This window comes from Pteropus vampyrus, unplaced genomic scaffold (assembly GCF_000151845.1).
Source record: "Pteropus vampyrus isolate Shadow unplaced genomic scaffold, Pvam_2.0 Scaffold242, whole genome shotgun sequence".
Lineage (NCBI taxonomy): Eukaryota > Metazoa > Chordata > Mammalia > Chiroptera > Pteropodidae > Pteropus > Pteropus vampyrus.
In genome coordinates, this window is record NW_011889023.1 from 1173407 (window position 1) to 1194267 (window position 20861).

The 20861-nt window shown below is 44.3% G+C and overlaps 1 protein-coding gene across 3 annotated transcripts in view; it reads left to right on the forward strand.

Moving 5' to 3' along the window:
- The first annotated feature begins 19895 nt into the window (after positions 1–19895).
- Positions 19896–20861, forward strand: part of MED12L (mediator complex subunit 12 like) — a 317720-nt gene continuing 316754 nt past the window's right edge. For all 3 annotated transcript variants that reach the window (XM_023519944.1, XM_023519946.1, XM_023519960.1), the window contains exon 1: positions 19896–20150. The gene's annotated coding sequence lies outside the window, so the exon portion shown is untranslated. The remainder of the gene's footprint in view (positions 20151–20861) is intronic.

The following is a 20861-nucleotide window of genomic DNA, read 5'->3' on the forward strand; positions in this document are numbered from 1 at the left end:
ACATTCAGGGAAGATGGTCTTCTCATCTCTTTGATTAACCTCCATATTCCTTCCTGTCCTTATTTTGTTAGTGTTAATATGGTGTTTTGGTCCTTGTGTATCCTGTGGGTGCTGAGTTAACATGGCACGTTTCAGCTATTTTAAGGACTTCAATATTTCTACTTTATTGTTGTGCAAGGGGTACCTGGATAAATTTGAATGAAGCTATGAGAGAACCCAGGAATGCCTGTCCGCTTGCTAATTATCCCCATCCTCCAAGCTGTGATTTCTGAGGAAGCTGAGCAAAGAATGAAAATGGGAGGGAAAAATCAACAAGCCATTTTAGTAGTATCTGTGTGCATCAGTCAGGGTTCCACTGGCGAATCAGAAGCATGAAGAATGCCATCTACTAAGTGATTTACTGTAGGGACTTGACGCCATGGTGGGAGCTGAGTAGCCATCTGGATTAGCGCTGCTTCTGGTGCAGGACCCAGAACTGCAGGTGGGCCCTTGGGAAAGGAAGCAGGCACGAGCGAGCTTTCACGGAATGAGCTGTCACCCAGGTCATTTGCCAAGGACCTCCAGACCTCCTGCTTTGGTGATAGGGGTCCTACAGGAGAAGATGGTGCCTGTCACAGAGCTAAATAAGCTCCTGACTCAGGAGTCAGAGAAGCTGAGGGAGAATCGCTTGGTAGCTGGAGGAGTCATGGGCCTGGCTGCTGCACCACACCCACAAGATGAACCTACAAATCTCAACTATGGGAACTGTAATTCACCGACATCCCAACAGTGCAAAGGATGAAGAGGTTATAATGGCCGTTTCACTTCCACCATCCAAATCTTGCACAAAATGTCTCTTTATGTCCATGTAGACTCAGAAGTACACAGAAAAGGGAAATCTGGCAACATAGTTCCAGATTAGCTAAGTTGACATAACACAAATCACCACATTTACTGACAACATTGAAACAAACACAAGTAGAAAGCCCATGGCTTAAGTGGGCTATCTTTCTATCTCCTCATCATGTACCTCTAAATCTAAATCCCAGGAGCCTAAAAGGAAGAAAAAGATGGAGACTGAGAAAAAGAGGGAGTTAAAAGGGTCCAGGACAGACCCACTCAGCCACATAGAGCCAGAGAGACACGTGAGAGGGCCAGGCCTTGTCTAACTCTGCTTAACACAGCAAGAAAAAAAAGTGAAGCCAGAGAAGCCAGAGTGAGGGGGGATGTGTATATATGCCTTTAACACCTGGCCCAGAAATGCCCTGGAATGTTGACCAGATCATTGTCCCTCTTCTGGAAGAGGAGCTAATAAGCTGGGCTGGTGAGGAGAGAAGGCTGATGTCCCCTTCCCTACAATGCTGGAGGACAATGCTTCTAGAGGTTTTTTGTGCTTAACAGAAAATTGGTATTGTTTAAATGGATGGTTGCATGATTTCAACCTCCAATGGTTACACTGGTGAGGAGATAGCCCTGTGACTATGTCTTATTCAAAGCGTCATTCTTGTGATTTTGTTGTCATTTTCCTGGCTCTAGAGCCCTCATAGGCTTCTGACTAGGAAGGTTTCAGGGCCTCCTGGAAGTTATCAATTACTTGTTAAGAAAACAAAGAAGAAAAGAGGGAAGGAGATATATTGGTCAGGATAGACTGAGCTGAGCTTTAGCAACAGCCCCAAACCTTAGTGGACTAAAACCAGATTTCTATCTTATTCATTCTCCTTATCCTTCACAGGACAGTGGTGAGGGCTCTGCTCCTCAAGATATCTCCTGATGGAACAGCCACCATCTCAGGGTTTACGGGTATACTGGGTGGTAAAAGTGGTGGTCCTAGTGTGACCCCACTCCCTACCACCACCACCACTATGTCCTGGTGTGTTCTTCACTCTTCACACAAGAAGGAAAGAGGGCCTTGACGGGTCTCACATCTGCGATTACACTAAAGCAATGCATTATTTCTCACCACAATTCACTGGCCACAACTGGTCATATGACAACAACCAACCACAGAAGGCTATGAAGTGATATCCTGATTGGTATGCAGAGAGCCAGAGATATTCAGATATTGACTCCTAAATGTGAGAAAAATGTGAAATTCTGCCCCATCAGGACCTTTGGGGAATGAATTACGATGACCGAAAGTATTCTAGAATCTTCCCTAAAGCACTAGTTCTTCAAGATAATCTCCTGTTCCAAAGCCTTTATTTGCTCCTCATCACCCACAGAATAAAATTCAAACTCCTCGTGTTGTGGCCATACCAGATACTGCTCTGACTGTGCCTACAGGAGGATTCAGGCATGTCTGGTCATGCAAGGGGAACTGGTGGTAGCAGACCTTGCTAGGGACCATAAGGAAAAATTAAGGGACCTTGGTGGATAAAAGTCAGTCAGGGGAAAGAGACAATGAGAGCTTGGTCCAGTACCAATGCCTGAGTACAGCACTGTGCCTGTTATTGAAGTGGGCTTATGCTAGATTCCTAGGCAAGGGGGCTGACTGCAAGGATCAAAGAGTTATTTTTACAAAAGTATCTTGAAACTCAAGGCAGTCTTGTTCTGGAATGTGGGTAATACAAAGGGTGGAGAAAGAGATTGCCAACTCTTAGTGGGGTACCCAGGCCAGCATCTCTTCACTGCCATGTTGTTTGCGTAGGCATGGGCCCTGCGAAACAGCTTTGGTGCAGTGTGGTTTGGGCAGATATGGGTGGGAGATGGCGCTGGGCATTTTGATAGCAAAGGAAGCATCAGTGCCTTGGCAGTGGTGGATTGTCAGAGGTGACAGTTGCACACATGCTTGTGGAGAGATGGAGTAGGTGAAAAGGAAAATGGGCATTCCACAGGCAGCCAGAGAACTGGGTTCTTAGGTACACAGAGGGCCACTGTGAGGATATTCATAACTAATTTATTCATCTATTCAATGGCTAATAGACACCTACTATTTAAGTAGTAAACAAAAATGAACAAAGTCTCTGACATCATGGAGCTTATGTTCCATTGGGAAAGACTGGCAAAAAAAAAAAATTGCAAACAAACAATTTAAGAAATACATAAACAATTTCAAATAAAGGTAAGTGTTGTAAGTAGAGAAAAATATACATATACATACTATTTTACTATGTACAATATAATTTTAGATAGTGTATAAGGTAAGAGACTTTGCATTTCTTCAATCGTGAATCAGAGTAGAATTACATTACCGCAATCCTAATTTTATTCCTAGGCTACTGAAGCTGGGAGACCTTCAAGGCCATCTATAATATTGCTACACCTCTCATAGACTCCATAGGTCTTGACTGTGAAGGATGACAGGTCCTCAGTTGATAGAAAGTAGAAGAAGAAAGTAGGCTGGGACTGAGAAGAGGCCAGGGGACTAATGTTGTTGTCATCAAGGAGGACATACAGAAGCTATCACTGCAGTGGCTAAAGGGACATACAAAATTGTGTTCTAGTCCAGGTGGGCACCAGTGTCCAAAAGTCCACCCAAGTAGATAACACTAGAAATCTCTCATCACAGGTGCTCTCAGTGATGAGTGGTAGAAGTCCTAGTTCTAAGAAAGTCCATCCTGGAAGAAAAAGGATCTTCAATGTCAATGGCAGGTGCCCATAGAAGAGTCCAGTAATCAGGAGTGTAGACAAGGGCTGAGAAGGTTGTCAGTGACCCATTCAGTCAATACTATTTAAGATTCTACTCTGTGACAGGCTCTGCGCTACATATCAGGAATACAGTGATAAACTCTCAAAGACCCTTTCCTTATGGAGCTTCTACCCCACTAGATCTCAGCCCAGAGTGCTATAGATTCCAGTTCTAGCTGAGAACCAAGTCGGAGGGTAGAGACTGGTCAGATATCCCGGTGGTATCTGCAATTTTATGGGTCCACAGAGAGTTGCTAAGAACTCAGTCCAGGTAAAAGGATTGAGGTAGAAGGTAAGGATGGAGTCTTAATGCCATCAGAATTGGTTTTTATTAACTCAGAGCAAGAATGGGTTGCTCTGGGTCTCCAGAGTTTGAAAGGCAAGCTATCCATGGCTGAACACTGTTGGGGGCAGCCAGTTTCCTCCCAAAGTCCACGAATATTAATACAGCTCAGCCACCACACCGTGTAGCCGGCAGCCAACAAAAAGGAATCACAGGCACTTGCTCCTTTCTCTCCAGCTTCTTCCCTTACTCTCACTACCAGACCCTCTCCCCGCAAATCCATCACAGAAATGTCCTTTAGACTTGATGACCAAATTCTGCTTCTTCTGTTTTGACCTCTGGCTCCCTGTTGGATTTAGCTTACACTTTTTCTCAGACTCTTTAGGCTTTTGAGCATTTGGGGTAGAATTCCTACCCTGAATATTCTTAGCTCTGAGACTTACGTCTATCCACCTGGCCTGCATCCTAATCAAACCCACATCAGCAACCTTTAAGAGAGCCTGATTATTTGTCATGAACCCATGGCTCCAAGGGCAAGCCTGTTGCTATGGCAATGTGGATGATCTATCAGGCACACGCTGTCACTCAGCTTTGGGACTATGAGGGCTCAGCGAGGGGAACACCAGCCTCCCGAGGGAGATAACAACCCTTGTGGACCAATTACCAGAGGAGAGGACAAAATGCCTCCCTCACTCTGCCCTAGCAGGCCCTGTGCCCCCACAGTCCCTCCCTCTCCCCAGGGCTGCTCCTATTTCTGTCCCTGGGGAGTTTTGGGGGGAATCCAGAGAAATTGCCAGGTTTCATTATGCAGCGTTGAACCTACATCTTGATTCTCTAGAGAAACGAAAATGATGACATTTCTCTTTTCTTGCTTGAGGATGTAGAAAGATGATGGCCCCACTCATGCAAACCGGGAATCCCTCTGGGAAGGTAACATGGGTTTCCGCCCTCAAAGAAACTTGGAATGCAAATCTATCATGTCTCTCCTATCTGTTTGCTTTGGTCAAGGTCCAAAGTGTAGCCTCTACCTCCGTGCCCACACAGCCATTTGATCCACAATTATTCTCACAAAGCTTTTGTGCACCCTTCTGCCTCAGCCTTCCACCCCTCCTCTTCTCCTTAATTCATTTCTATCCTGACTCTCGAATCCTTTCTCAGTAACTAGCAAATTGCCCTACCTGTACACTTTCTTCTATAGCACTCCTTTACCTTCTGCCTCCTACCGCACTGAAGCTGCTGGCCTTTTCCCTGAGGGCACTACTCCTGCAGCCTTTTCATGTGGTAACTATTTTCTCATATCCTTTGTATTTCAGAACAACGAGGTGAGTTTATGTCTCTATGGAGACTATAATTAATTATAAATACTAGAAAAGTCAATGAGCACTGACTTAATGAAGTAGGGTTCATCTTCACATAACCAGAAATCTGGATGTAATTGGCTGCTGGCATTGGTTTGGTGGCCAGTTAAAATAAAGACACATATCTCTGAGATTATCTTTGCCATTTCCTCATACTTATAACCTCTTGGTCACAATATGGCCCCTGCAGCCCAGCCATCATGTCTGAATTCCAAGCAAGAAGGGATGCTGCTTACATCAGGAAAGCAAAAACATTCTCGAATACCCTAGTAAAATTAAACTTGTGTCTAATTGGCTAGATGTGTGCCACATGGCCACTCCTTAATGCAAAGGAATTTAGGAAGGTAGGTGTATTTATTTGGCATATTGCACTCCAGAACAAAATCAGAATTTTGTTAGTAAGAAAGAAAAAAGATAAAGATATGAGACAGAGAACAAACAGTGTTTGCCGAGGAGTTTCCCTTACTCCCCCACATTGTATTTCCACTGTTTTAAGACCCTTTGCACTCATGCTGTTTAGATATTCTGCTCTATGCCCTGTTGTTGCTGTCATCTACTAGGGGATCCTCTCTTTCATTATGTTCATTGGCGATGGGCAGAAAGCTCACTACTCCACAGGACAAATCAGTTGCTTGCCCATTACACCCAAGCCTTGGTTAGTCTGATGAAACCAAGGCGAGTGACCTGTCCAACACCATGGCCACTCAGGGGCTCACCTTCCTTTCATCTTCAGGGATTTTTCTCTTCACTTCAGCTGTTCACTCCCATAGACACTCCCTGGATATTGCCATCACCTATAATGCTGCTCCCTCTAAATTACTAATTCAAGCACTCCTCTGCTCGACTGTGACCTCCCATTCTTCCAGGGAAAGGTGTGCAAAAAGAAGGATCATTGGCACTTTAGCATCATTGGCACTACCTGTTCTCTGCTGTCTCCTAACTCATCAACCTTTCCCTTCCTATCCAGCATGAATTTCATGAGCAGTATTTCTATACTCCCTTGTATGCCCTACATTTCTCTACTCCCATCTCTACTCTCTCAGACTCCATTGTCCCTCTGTTGCCTCCATTTGTCTAAGCTCTGTTCCTGGATGAACCCAAAAATCTGTTTCTCTGTGCTTGCATCCAAGTTGGGGAGCATTACCTAATGAGGCAGACTGATTTCATTCTAAGTTCAAAGTCATTAACTTCAAACAGGTCCTCACACTATACAAAACACCTACTATAGTTCTGTTTTTCATTTTCTTATTTTCCACAGTGACGGTGAGAAACTTTCTCCTTTCCTCAAGACTCCAACCTCCCTTTTTTTCTTCTCTGAACAGATGACTTCCTCATACTACATTAGAGAAAAAAATAGGAGTTCTTACATAGAAACACTCAACTTCCTGAGTATTTCTGCACCTATGCTGTGAGTCCTTCTCTCCTGTTCTATCAGCAGAGCTGTCTCATCTCCCATCTAAGGAGAATCCCTTCCTGCCTTCTAGAAACCTTATACTATCTACTATTTTTTTTCCTAGTTGTATATTCAATCTTTGTCTCTCACCTGAATCTTTCTCATTTTATTTATACATTTCACATTTCTCTTATTTAAAAAAATAACAATCATAACCCACTTCCATTTATTACCTAATATCTCTTCTCACCTCCACAGGTAAAATTCTGTAGAGAGCTATCTATATTTTCTGTCTTGATTTCTGTATATCCCCACCTCAATCTACACCATTCTCATTTCCAGTCCTACCATAAGCATTTGCTGGAATGTTGATTACTCTCATGCTAAAGCCAATGTTTCAGTTTTTCTCTTGGCCATTCCTTATTTTTTTGAAATACTGTCTTCTGACTTATATGATTCAACTCTCTCTTGGCTTTCTTCCTACTTTTCCAGCTGTTCCTTCTCTATCTCCTTTGCAAACTCATTCATCTCTACTTGGCCAGTAAATTATGGAGATACTCAATACTTGTTTCAATAATCTTTCCTCCTTCACTTCATACTTTCTTCCTAAGTGCCCATGAATCTCAAATTTATATATTCAGTCGACGTCTCTGAACTCCACACCTAGAACCTTGAATTTTCAACTTAATGTATTTTCTCATATGAAATACTTGACTTTATAAAAGTCAACTGTATTATTTGTTGCTGTGTAACAAAGCAAAACTTAGCATTTAAACCACATTTATTATCTCGTAGTTTCTGTGGGTCAGGAATCCAGGTGTGGCATAGTGGGATCTTCTGGCTCAGTGTCTCAGGAGACTGCAAACAAGATATTGGCCAGGGCTGTGGTCATCTCAGGACTCAAATGGGGGAGAACCCATTCTGAAGCCCATTCAGGGAGCTATTGTTGAATCTCAGGTCTGCACAGGCTATTGCTCAAAAACATCTGTTTCTTATCACAGGGCCTCTTTATAGGGCTAGTTGTAGCATGATGGCTTGCTTCCCAAGTATGATGTTTCAGAGAAAGGGATCCGGGGCTTGGAGAGAGGAAGACAGAAGCCACAGTCTCTTTTTAACCTAATCTCAGAAATTACATTCCATCATTCTTGCTTTATTCTGTTCATTAGAAGCAAAACACTAGATCCAAACACGCACAAGGGGAGGGGATTATATAAGGATGTGGATTCCAAGAGTCAGGAATTGCTGAGTCATTTTAGAGGCTGCCTACCACAGGACCTCACATTCATCATTATGTCCAAAATTAAGCTCTCGTTCTTTTGACCTCACTACCCCTAGTCCTAGAAACTTGACTCTCTTCCTGGTTTCTCTTTCTCAGTGACTGACACTGTTATTGTTCCTGTTCTGCAACCCAGAAACCAAGGAGTCATTTTGGACTACCTCTTCAATCTCATCCCCCCATATCTAATCATAACTAAATTCTGTCATTCAAATATGCTCACTTTATCTCCACCACTACCACTGTCAACCTAATAGAAACAACCATCACTTCTTGCTTGGACTTGCAATTACCTACTAACTGGTCCTCTCCCATCCACTGTGACCACTTCTTCTTCAACATACATTCTATGTTGCAGGCAAAGCGATCTCTTCACCATATAAATGTGATTATGATACTCTTCTACTTAAAACCATTAAATGTTTTCCCATTTCCTATTGGGTAGAGACAAAACTCCTCAATAACCTATTCTGTTCTACATGGTCTGGTCCCTCTCTACCTTCTAGCCTCACCTCACACCTGGCTCCTCCTCTCTCTTCTCTTTCAGGCATGCTGGCTTTTATTCAATCCTAATAATAGCCACAGAGTCTGCATATGCTCTTCCTGCTTAGAACATTCTTCCCTCTTGTGGGCCTAGTTAATTCCTATTCATTTTTTAGATCTCGTCTCAAGCATTGCTTCCATGGGAAAGCTTCTTTCTAGAACCTCAGAGACTCATGTCCTTCTTCTTGAAGCTCTTGTTAGAGTTGTGATTTTATACTCATTTGTGTGATTATTTGATCATTTGTCTCTGATATTCTGTAAGTGCCATCAACTGAGAGTCATATCACTGTTGTAACCTCAGCATTTAAAGTACCTGGTGCATATTAGGTGCTCAATAAACATGTGACCACAACTCTCCCCAAATGGACATAGGTCAACTGGCTTGGCCTGGTGGAGATCACTGGCTCAGTATGTTATTAGATTCCACCTGTTTGCCCCAAATCCTGGACTGCTATGGACTCCAGATTCAGATCTGAGAAGGTCTCACCACAGATTTAAGGGATGAACTGGCCCAGACCACTGATCGCAACAGCCAAGCCTATTTAATTGACTTTTGTACCCAATTAGAGTCGAAGAATCACAGGCTTTCAGGCCACATCTTCTTGCTTACTAGACCTGGTTGGGCATGGTTTGTTCTGAATGGACTATTGAGGCTTTTTGGGGAAAAGGGCATTTGCTTCCTTCTTTTATCATTAGGAGGGAGCATTGACTGCTTTACTGTGGCACATATTTCTTTCTTTTCCTGGAAATGCCACAGTCTTCTGGTAATGAAGGATGCTGGCTTTGCCCATCAATCCTGTCACCAGCTCCTTGTAAGAATGGGAAACTCAGGGCCACGATGGGCCCACTGTGGTACAGATATGGGAATGCTTCTTACTCCTGCTCTTTTCCACTTGTTATTTTGCCCCAGAGTGAGCCAGAGCTTTTCAAGATTCCACCTCTGGGGTACCCACAATCTTATTTAAGAACAAGAGGCAGTAGAGTTGAAAATAACTTCTCGGTGAGACTGGTTTAAGCAGTTTCACATTTAGTATATGTTCCCACAGCGTTCCCATTGTTTAGGAATGGACTTTAAGGAGGAAGAGGTCAAAGCATCCTTGGATGATGGCTCAATTGAACCTCCAAATGTAGCCCATATCAGTCCCATCTTTTCAGCACATTATGAGAAAACCTTGATTTTCAGACAGGAGTTTAAACATTATATTTAAAGTAGCAGGGATTTAGCAAAGAGTTTTCAGCAAGAATGATATGAAATGAGAATTTTTGAAAAAATTATGTAATAACATTGTGAATTATATTTCAAAAAGAGAAATAACTGAGGCAGGGAGACAAGTTGGGGTTCAAAGATAATCCAAAACAAGAAAAGTTGCAGGCATGGACTAAAGCTATAGCTGACAGATTGAGGACAAGATGAATCTGGAGATTTAGATCAGAAAGATCCAATAGGCCTTAAGTTTGGGTAGAGATATGAAATAATCCTACATTGGAAAGTTGGGAGATGTCTGTCCTCTATTTGCTCTGGCATGCATATGCACTAGAGGTATACCAATTCCCTTGTCTCCCACATTTTCTGTAACCACATCTTCAGCTGGACTCACAGCTCCCAACTCCTCCAGGCCCCCTTGCTGATTGGACACATTTCTCCAATACTCTCTGAGACATAACTTTTATATTCAATCTGCAGCTCTGCATACCGCAAGGTAGCCAAGAAGTGTTCTCCTTTTTCTCCTGACCTCTAGAACCCCAGCCACCTGGTCCTTTCCTGCTTATAAAATACAGGGGCCAGCTAGGGTGCAGTGACATGCAAAGAAGAGATTAAGTTCAAGTTGGGGCATTTTGAGTTCGAGGAGACAGAGGAGTCTCTTTGAGCAACAGTAAATAGATGCTGGAGAGGCTGCGAGCAGCCTGGACTGGAATAGAAGGTGGTAGTAGAGACTGGTTGGGTAAGGCTGAAAGCAGAGAGAGGGAGAAGAGCTGAGGATCAAATTTAATTACACTGGGGCAGGCAGAAAGTGAGGCCTGAACCACTGCTTTTATCAAATTATTTGTGGTCACTTCTAGATTAGTCAAGCCCTGGTTTTCCTGTTTGAAGACTTAGCAGGAATTCTGCTTCTCTTTTCCTCCATCCTCTTATTGACCATTTTGGCTGATTGACAGCATCTCTGCCAGAGAGCGAGTGAAAGAAATGAAGGAAGATGAAAATCAAATTGGTAAATTTTACTAGTTTTATTATTTTCTTTTTGAAATTACAGTTGGCATACAATATTATATTAGTTTCAGGTGTACAACAGTGATTAGACATTTATGTAACAGTAATCACTCTGATAAATCTAGCATCTATCTGACATGGAAGAGTTATTACAATATTGTTGCCTATACGCCCCATGCTGTACTTTCCATCCCCATGACCACTTTGTAACTATTAATTTGCACTTCTTAATCTCTCTTCCTTTTTCACCCACCCTCTATCCCCCTCCCATCTGGCAACCATCAAAATGTTCTCTGCATCTATTAGTTTGTTTTATTTTGTTCTTTAGATTCCCCAGGAAAGTGAAATCATGTGGTATTTGTCTTTCTCTGACTCCACTCAGCACAACAATATCCTTTGGGTCCATCCATGTTGTTGCAAGCGTCAAGGTTTCATTATGTTTTATGGCTGAGTAGCATTCCATTGTATATATGTACTGCCTCTTCTTTATCCATTCATCTATTGATGGACACCCAAGTAGCCTATATATCTTGACTACTATAAACAACGCTATAATGAACATGTGGATTCTCATGTCCCTTTGAAGTAGTATTTTGGGTTTCTTCAGATAAATACCCAGAATTGGTATAAATGGATCCTTCTTTGGCTTTTGTTACAGCCTTTGTTTTAAAGTTTATTTTGTCTGATATAAGTACTAGTCAAATATTTGGCTTTCCAGCACCAGACTCTTGGTAACATCCTCAGAGTTGTTCAAAGCTCAGACACATACTAAAACAAAGTCAAGAAAGATTTCATTAGGAAATCAGAATGTCAATTTTTTGATACACAATTTTTTGATTCTTTGTCTTTAACCTTTGGCATTTTAATTATGATGTGTCTTGGTGTAGGTCTCTTTGGGTTCATCTTGTTTGGGACTCTTTGCATGTCCTGGGCTGTATGTTTATTTTCTTCACCTGGTTAGGAAATTTTCTGTCATTATTTCTTGAAATAGGTTTTCATTTCCTTGCTCTCTCTTTTCTCCTTCTCATAACCCTATGATGCAAATGTTGTTATGCTTGATGTTGTCTCAGAGTCCCCTTAAAATATCCTCATTTTTTTGGACATTTTTTCTTGCTGTTCTGATTGGGTATTTTCTGCTACCTTATCTTCTAAATCACTGATTCAATCCTCTGCTTCATCTAATCTACTGTTGATTCTTCCTAAGATATTCCTCACTTCAATTATTGTGTTCTTCATTTCTAACCGGTTCTTTATGTTTTCTATCTCTTTGTTAAAGTTCTCACTGAGTTCCTCTACTCTCCCTATAAGTTCATTGAACATTCTTATAACCAGGGGTTTGAACTCTGCATCTGGTAGATTGCTTGTCTCCATTTTGTTTAGTTCTTTTTCTGGAGCTTTGTTCTGTTCTTTCACTTGGGTCACATTTGTCTTCCCATTTTGGCTGCCTCCCTGTGTTTGTTTTATGTTTTAGGTAGAGCTGCGATGTTCTCTGGTATTAAGAGTGGCCTTATGTAGTAGGTGTTCTGTGGGGCCCAGCTGGTGCAGTCTCCCTGGTCACCTGAGCTGGGTGCTCCAGGTGTGTCCCTTGTATAGGTTGTGTGTGCTCTCCTTTTGTAGTTGAGCCCTGGTTACTATTTCCATGTCAGTGAGAGGGATTGACTCTTGAGCTGATTGGTTGTGAGGACTGGCTGCTGAGGGGCTGGCCATTTGGAGCAGGATTTGCTTTGGCAGGGCTCTGGTGGCTGCCCAGTATGTCCTTTATATATGTCATCCTCAGATGTGGCCCCAGATTGTGTTCTGGCTCAGACTGAAGCTGGCCCCTAGGCATGCAGGCCAGGGCTCCTGGGAGGGGCCTCACCACAGGCCAAGTTCAGTCACAGCCTGTGCCCTACCCGGGGTCACCTGGCATGAATCACCAAACAATCCACAGATAGCCACCACCCACACTGGGCTCAGATGTGCTTTGAGAGGCCAAACCACAAACCAAGGCCAGCTGTGCTAGTGCTGGGCTTGAGGATTCTTAGCAAGAGGTATGGGATTTGCCAAGGCCAGATGCTGCTTATTTAGGTTTTGTGAACTTTTGAGAGAGTTTAGGAAAGTTTGCAGCATGATCCAAGACAGGCCATTTGTATGGAAAATCCACTGGAAGCAGCTTGGGTGGACCTGTGAGCTGGGAAGGGCGGCATCTCAGGGAATCACCTGGGTGGGGTAGCCAGTTTGATGGAGACTCAGATATGGCAGCCACCTCTGTGTGTAAGCTGAGAGGGGAGAGGGCTCAATGAAGAAACTAATACTTCTGTCAGCATTTCTGTCTGGGAGAACGCTGCCCCTTCAGCACTTGCCCTGAAACCAGACAATTCAGTTCCTCCCTGTATGTCCCTGGCACCTTTCAAGCTGTTGCTCTAGTTCTGGAGCTCAGAGTGAGTAAGTCTGTCACTCAGTCCACGTGCAAGCCCCTTAAGAGGAATGTCTGCAACTCCAATGGCCTTCTGTCTCACTCAGCCACAATCTCTGTTGGTTTTCACAGCCGGAACTTGTGGGAACTTCTCTTCCTGGCACTGAAACCCTGGGCTGGGGATCCCGGTGTGGAGCTGGAGCCCTATACTCCTTTGGGGGGATCTCCACAGACAAGATATCCCTCTAGATTCTCAACTGTCACATGCGAGTGTGGGACCAGGCTGTTCCTCATCTTGATCCCTCCTACCAGTCTCGAGGTGGCCTCTTCTGTGTGTCCCCAGTTGTAGGACTTCTGTTCAGCTGGATCTCAGGGGACTCCCAATTATGGCTGTTCTATAATTTGGTTGTAATTTTGATGTGGTTGTGAGAGGAGGCAAGCACAGCATTTACCTACTCCTCCATTTTAACTGGAAGCCTAGGTGATTCTTGTTATTCATGGTAATGATGTTAAAGTTGCTGTGAACACTGACAGTGAATATTGAACCATTGCTCCGAAGATTCTTTGGTGACTGCAACAACTTTCTCTGTGGTTCTGCACACAGCTTCCAAGTCTGGATCGGAGGCCCCTCCACGATTTATTAACAGCTCTGGGAAAAAAAGCACAGTGGTGAGAATGTTGGGTAATGGTTTAATAATATTAATAAAAAATGCTATTATATACAAGATTCATGTAATTGATTTGGGTGCTACTATTTCCCAAATGCCACTGAGATCAAAGAGTTGACATTTATTTTTTATTGCTTACATTTTAAACTTTAGATTTAGCAAACAATAGATACCAAATTATCTTTGACATGTCCAGTAGATGGGGATAACAACTTTATTCTTATGTAAAATTCAATCCTGTTATATTTAATTTATTATTTCAACCTGTCTAGATATTTTGTATAATATTTGGATTGTGCCATCTAATATACTTTCCATGTTTTCTTGCTCCGTGTGACTGTAGCAAGTATATAAAAAAGTATAAGAAGATATCCCTAGAACTAGGAAAATAAATAACCTTCTGAGAACTGAAATATTTCATAATTAATAAGTATAAGATTCATTTACATCAGGTGTAACCTATCCTAACAGATGGGTTATAATCTGTAACTAACATGGACTAGATCCTTGACTAGTTAACAATAAGAAAGCATTTCTCTCTCTCCCCCTCTCCCTCTTCCCCTCTCCCCTTTTCCCCTTTCACTCACCCTTCTCTGCAGGAAAACATGAAGCCAGGCCCAGTTTAATAGGGATCTCCATTAAAGGCTCTCCACCTTTTTTAGAGGCCTCCAATAGGAATCTAACTCTCATCAGTTCTAGGAGCCAGCCAGGTAAATCAGCCCTCTGAGGGGAACTGGTCAGTTGGGGCTGTGAAAACAGGTCACACTCAAAGGAGCAGGCCCACATCAGATTGATGTCATTTGAGAATGTAGACCCAAATTTTTCTAGAGAGTTCAGAAGTGATCGTGCAAGCCCTAAACAAAATGCAAACACATCTAAAAAAACATGTTTGTGGGCCACTAGGGAGCTCTGATATGAATTATAAAGGCACTGGACAGTAACAACTGTCCATGTACCCACTGAAGGGACCAATAGGCCAAGGTGTGGCATCTATCCTGTTCCTGTCACAAGGGAGGTGGCTTCTACTTTCGGGCAGTCTGAATAAATAATCCTTGGAGATTATTCAATTCCCTTTGCTTTAATTTTATGCTCACCAAACAAACTTCTGCTTACTAATTCAGTTTTACAACAAACTTTAAAACAAGCAAGGGGGTGATCTGAATGAGGGGATATACTGATTTTAGTCCCTATTCCTGTGTATCAAAAAATTGACATTCTGATTTCCTAATAAAATCTTTCTTGACTTTGTTTAGCATGTGTCTGAGCTTTGAACAACTCTGAGGATGTTACCAAGAGTCTGGCGCTGAAAAGCTGAATATGTGACTAGCCAACAGGCCTTTTTGTAAATGTGGCAGGCACTATTTTGCTGGTGAATGAAGTTAAATCTTTAGCCTTGTCATTGGTTCAGTTTTGTAGTTCAAAAATCTCTTATTACATCTTTTGATTTTTCAGTCCTCAGAGTTTTTTTTCCCACGTCCTTTCCCTGCTACACACTTCCATCTGTTTAGCAAGTAAGTGCTTTTTGGGTATCCTCTGTCTTCCCAAGTTGTCTTTAGTTTTCTTCTTTACTTCTTCAGCATTCTGTTGTTTTATTCCTTTCATTATTTTTTGTTGTTTTAATTTGGAAACTCATCTGCTTCCTCTGTGATCTAAGATCCCACATGTTACAGGTTCACTAGGACTGAAACATCACTTTAGAGTTGAGCTGACTGATATGGTAGCCACTACTCACATGTGACTTTTGAACATGTGAAATGTGGCTGGTCTGAAATGAGATGTGTTGTAAATACAATATTCACACCAGATTTCTAAGACTTAGTATAAAAAAAGAATGTAAAATATGTCATTAATATATTAGAAAATTGATCACATATTGAAATAACAATATTTTGGCTATCTTAGCTTAAGCAAATGTATTAAAATTAATTTCATATATTTTTACTTTTTTAATGTGGCTTCTAGAAAATGTAAAAGCATGTATTTGGCTGGCAATATAATTCTATTGTTGGTGCTGCTTTAAGGAGTCTTAATGTGTGTATTCTTTACATCTCTCTAAGTAGCCTAAAGACTATATTAAAATGGGTTAAAATGGCCCAAAATTAATCCTCCATTTCTTTTTTCTCTATCCTGACCCACCTTCTCAAGTCATTCTCAGTTTTCCTTTTCCTTACGAGGTTAAAAGAAAGAATTTTTTTTTTTGATTTAGAAATAGGCATAAAATAGATACATTTACATGTAATGAAGATATAAGAAAAACTGAAAATAAGCAAGACTGCTTATAGACACTCTATTAACAAAACAAAGTGATATATACATATATACACCTGGACAAGCATCAGTCCCATGGGGAAACCCAGCAATGTTAATTACTTCACCTATAGGCTCTACACTGAGAATTGTTTCTTTCCACTTGAGTGGAAGCATGCTCTATGCCAGAGCGAGCTGTTGGGAGTTTTGCTTCTCTTAAACCAGACCTATATTCTGTGGCACACTTTTATACGTGTTGTATAAATGATAATTAATACACATAGCACACTGACAATAATAAGTGTGGGATGGAGAGTCAGAGGGATCTAGGTTTGATCCTGGCTTTGCCACTTGCTAACTCAATAGTCTTGAATCAGTTAATTCACCTCTTGAACTTCACCTTCTAAATCTGAAATATAGGATAATAGGAGCATTCTTCTTCTGATGGGTCAACACTCTGCCTCCGCTCCTAGCCTTTCTTCATCTAATTTTTTGAAATTTCTATAAATATGATGGTGTCTCTGCCTTTAGCCAAAGAAATTGTATTCCTCACATCAAGCCTCATGGAAAGAGATTTGAGAAAACCACTTGACATCTTGTGCATTTGACCACTTGACATATGTCCACTGACCCAGACTGGAGAACATTGAAGGTAAAGAACTGTGGCTTGCAGAATGCATCCATGGTGGCCAAGGAGAGTAGGCTAGTGAGAAAATGCTTGCACTAGAGTATGTGCAGACAAAGGACATCTGTGTGTTTCTTGCAGACCAAACATAGGGAGAGAAAGCCAGTCATGAGCCTTCTAAAAGGAACTTGCCATATTAAAGAAACATTGCCCAAGAGTACAAAAGGAGTCCCAACTATGAGGGGACTCTTTGCAGAATTCTGAAAACCAGGCCTGACAGAGGGAGCATAATCAGCTAGGGAAGTTCCTGATGCTGACAGGTCTTTGAGAAGCCTTTGGACATGTCCCAAGAAAAAGCGTCAGCTTTTAAACAATTGTCAACTCACAAAAGCAGCCCTAGGGAGTTAGCTTCATACTTGTAGGATAGAGTCTCATATGCTTAAAATGATTTATCATCCTCTTTCTCAGGCTACATTTCAATCCCTTTCCCTCACCAGCTGTACTAAACTTCCTCAGGTGTCTGAACTCACCTCTTCTTACTAGACTGAGGTCAAAGCAGAGATCTGTCTGAGGAGCCTGTGGTTTTCTCTGGGTATTCCTGTTCCATGCAAACTATTCCCAGGCCTGGGACTGGGGCTGGGGGGGTGGGGGGGTGGTGGACTGGTGATGGTGTCATTAGCCAGGTAAAGATAAGATGCCCTACCTAGTAGCAGTCCTCAACCTTTTTGGCACCAGGTACCAGTGCTCCTGAGAATCTAATGCCTAATGATCTCAAGTGGAGCTGAGGTGGTGATGCTAGCACTGGGGAGCAGCTGCAAAAACAGATGAAGCTTGCTCACTCCCCTGCCGCTCACCTCCTGATGTGCGGCCCCGTTCCTAACAGGCCACAGACAGGTAACAGTAGCTTTCTAGGAACAGTAGCAAATGAGACTCCCATAATTCAAGAAGAAGTTGTGCCTATCAGCTGTGTTAACCAGCACTGTGATGGGAAATTCAAGCACAGCATAGAATACAGTGGCTTCCATGTTAAACCCATCATGTTAACTGGCTTTAGTAAGGGTAGATTAACTCTGGAATGGATGGAGAGCAAGAAGGTAAAGTGAGGATGGAGAAACAAGACTATTCTGTGCAGCATATCTGAATGCATGCCAATAAATTCAATAAATGATGAGGTGTTAAAATGAAAATTAAGTGCTAAGGGTACTGAAAGAAATAAAGAATCATCTTGTATCTCAAGAGTTTGTGCTTTGTACAGGTGGGCTTCATATAGTCCAGTCTCTAAAGACTGTCCCCAGGTGGCTGTCGGAAAATAAAAGGCCTGGGAAATCCATATTTGGAAGCAGGAGTGAGAGCTAATTGGGGCCAGGATTAAGGAGAAAAAGTTGGATTGGTAGGTGGGGGTGGATTTTGAAGAGCACAAATGCCAGGGTGAGGGAGCCAAATGCCTTTGGGAAGTCCATGTAGTGAAAGAATGATTTTTGAGGAATTACATGAGTTTTGAACGTATTAATTTCACTTTTTTTTTTTTTTTTAAATGTTGAGAGGGCCCAAAGAATCCATGCCAGACTGTCTCAGAACAAGAGAGTTAAGAAAGCTGGAATAGAAACTAATAGTGGGAGAGCTGTCTCTTTCTCATACCCTAGAGACATATTACTAACATAGTTTGGTTTTAAAATAAAATCTTTATGGTTAGGTAAGTGCTTCTAAAGTTTTTCTTCTGTGGAAGCCTGGTGGAGGCTCTTGCCTAAGTATACGAGGGAAGAATATAGGTTAAATCTCCCATCAGACTAGGGTATCAGCACAAGGTACCCCAAAGTACCACTAGCGATCTAGCCACCCACATACCCATCTATCTTCCATCCCACCAGCCAACAAACTCTTTTTTGAGTACCCACTATGTGCTAGATTCCATGCTGTGTGCCCAGGTAGAACAATGAATAACTGTTCTCTCCAGTGTATGTCCATGTGTTGAGGATGGGGGAGATGAAATGAAAATGGCAAAACTTTGATAACTGTCACAGCTTGGGGGTTCATTATAGCATTCCTTCTGCTTTTTGGTATGTTTGATAATTTTTCTAATAAAGTGAGATACCTTTTTTTCGAGCAAGGAAGCTAGATTTGATAAATGCCTATATCACAGGGTCAAGTTCAGCTTGGAAGCTACACCCAGGGTATTAGTGGAAGAGAAGTTCTTGGGGCAGGGTGCAGAAGGTGGACAGGAAATGCCTCCTGGTGGAGGGTAACTTCTCAAAGTACTTGCTTCTATTGAGTAAAGAAGCTCAAAACTACAGACCCAACTTGGCCTCAGTCTGCATTGGGAAGTGCTACTATGTGAGGGCCAGGAGTAAGGCATCGGCCTCTATCACATTGCCATCCTCTTATCTACCCTTTTCTTCCTTCCCTCAGCTTTAAGTCAGCAGAGGTAAGTAGATACTCAGATATGGCCAACATTTCCTGAGCACCTACTACGTTCCAGGTGCTGTTTGGGTTAGATTCTGCTCACACCATCTTGTAGAGGATGGAACCATAGGGTCTGAGAAATTCCTCCAGGTATGGGGAATGTGACACAATCAGGTAAAGGCAGTTAAGGAACCCAGTCCTTTCAAACCCAAGTCGTGGAGAATAGGTCAGAAACTTTGGATCAGGCAGAGGTAGTTTCCTAGCTTTGAGCAATTCACTAGACCTCCTCCTGAGCTGAGTCAATTTCTCTGTCTGTAAAAAGGTATGGTAAAACCTTGTAAGATTTCTTTTAAGGATACAGAGCTTTACTGTCAAGATCCTGGCATCAGGCAAGGGCTCCATAAATGGCAGCCATCATTCTGGGCCAAGTGCGAGCGCATCCTCCCGGGAGCACTTCCCGTGGGGTCTCTCGGGACAGGTCCGGCCCGCCCACGCAGCTCTGCTTTCTCAGCGCTCGCGGCAGGTGGCCCAGCATCTTGGTGCTCGCGCCCCGAAGCGAGCGGGTGCGCGGGCGGGTTGAAGGACTAGAGTCTCCCCTGGAGGATCACCTCCCTCCTTCCACACGCCCGGCGCAGGTGAGATTTCCGGCTCAGGCTACTGGGACAGCGACCTTAGGAGAGGTCGAGGCAGAAAGCACTGCCCGCGACCCAGAGAGGGTTCTGGGGCTGCCCGCTCCCTCGCCAGGATTCACCCCAGGGCCGGTCCTGGCGCCGGGGCCCGCGGGCTGCGCGCTCTGCGGCTGCGAAAACCCGGAGAGGCGGATCGGAGCGCGCTCGCAGCCAACTCCTCCGCGGTCCGGCCGCCGAGCTGGGCATGCTCAGTGCGGCCGCCGCGCCGCCGTCCGCCAACTCGGAAGCTCGCGCTCCGGGGCCGTGGGGGCGAGAACGCCGCCGGCGGCGAGCCGGCGTCGCCCGCCGCCCCCAGACAGTGGCAAACTTCGCGGCGTCCCCGGAGCTCTCCCGGACGAGACTGATACCTTACAAATAAAATCAAACCCGACCGCCCCCATCCCAACCCGAATCATGGAGGCTGCGGTCGCCGGACTGCCGCTGCCGCCGGCCCCTGCCCACTAGGCGGGGACCAACAGGTAAACTGTTGGGGATGGGGGTGGGGGTGGGAGGAGGGGCGGCGGCCGCGGGGGAGGGCGGCAGGCTGGAGGAGCCCGGGACGCCTGTGGGCTGGCTGTCCCCGTCGGCGCTCACAGTCAAACCTCCTAACCCCCTCCCCCAGCCACTGGAGGGGCAGCAAAGGGTTAAGTCGGCCCCGCGCCACCGTGAGCACGGCCCCCTCTAGCCGCCGCGACCGCCAGCTGCGCGCTTCGGCGCCTGCCCGGAGGCGCCTATGCGCCACCGGAGCCCAGCGGGCGTCTAGGAGGCACCCCGCCGCTTCCCCACCGTCCGCATCTTTGCCTCCCCCATCCCCACCAGGCCTCTCTCTCTCTCTGCCCGGGCCGGGTCCGCGCCCGGGTGGCGGGGTCTGCCGGGCGCGTGGCGGCGCAGAAGGATCCCTGACGAGAAGAGGGGCGGGGGCGGGCCGCTCCGCAGTCTCTTCCTTGGATCCGAGGGCCACCCTTGCCTGCGGCGAGCACTTGGGCCACCGCCTGGGCGCCAAGAAAAGTTTCTCCCCCCCGTGCCCCTCCCCCACCCCGCGCCCTGAGCCAGGCTGGCCTGGGTTTGGGTCCATTGGTGAAAAAAGTCACACGTTCCTATCAGCTGCTCCTCCCCCTGGGGACAGGGTAGGGGGGACCGGAGGCAGGCGCTGCGGAGGACTCAGGCAGACCTTCAGCCTCTCCGCCGCC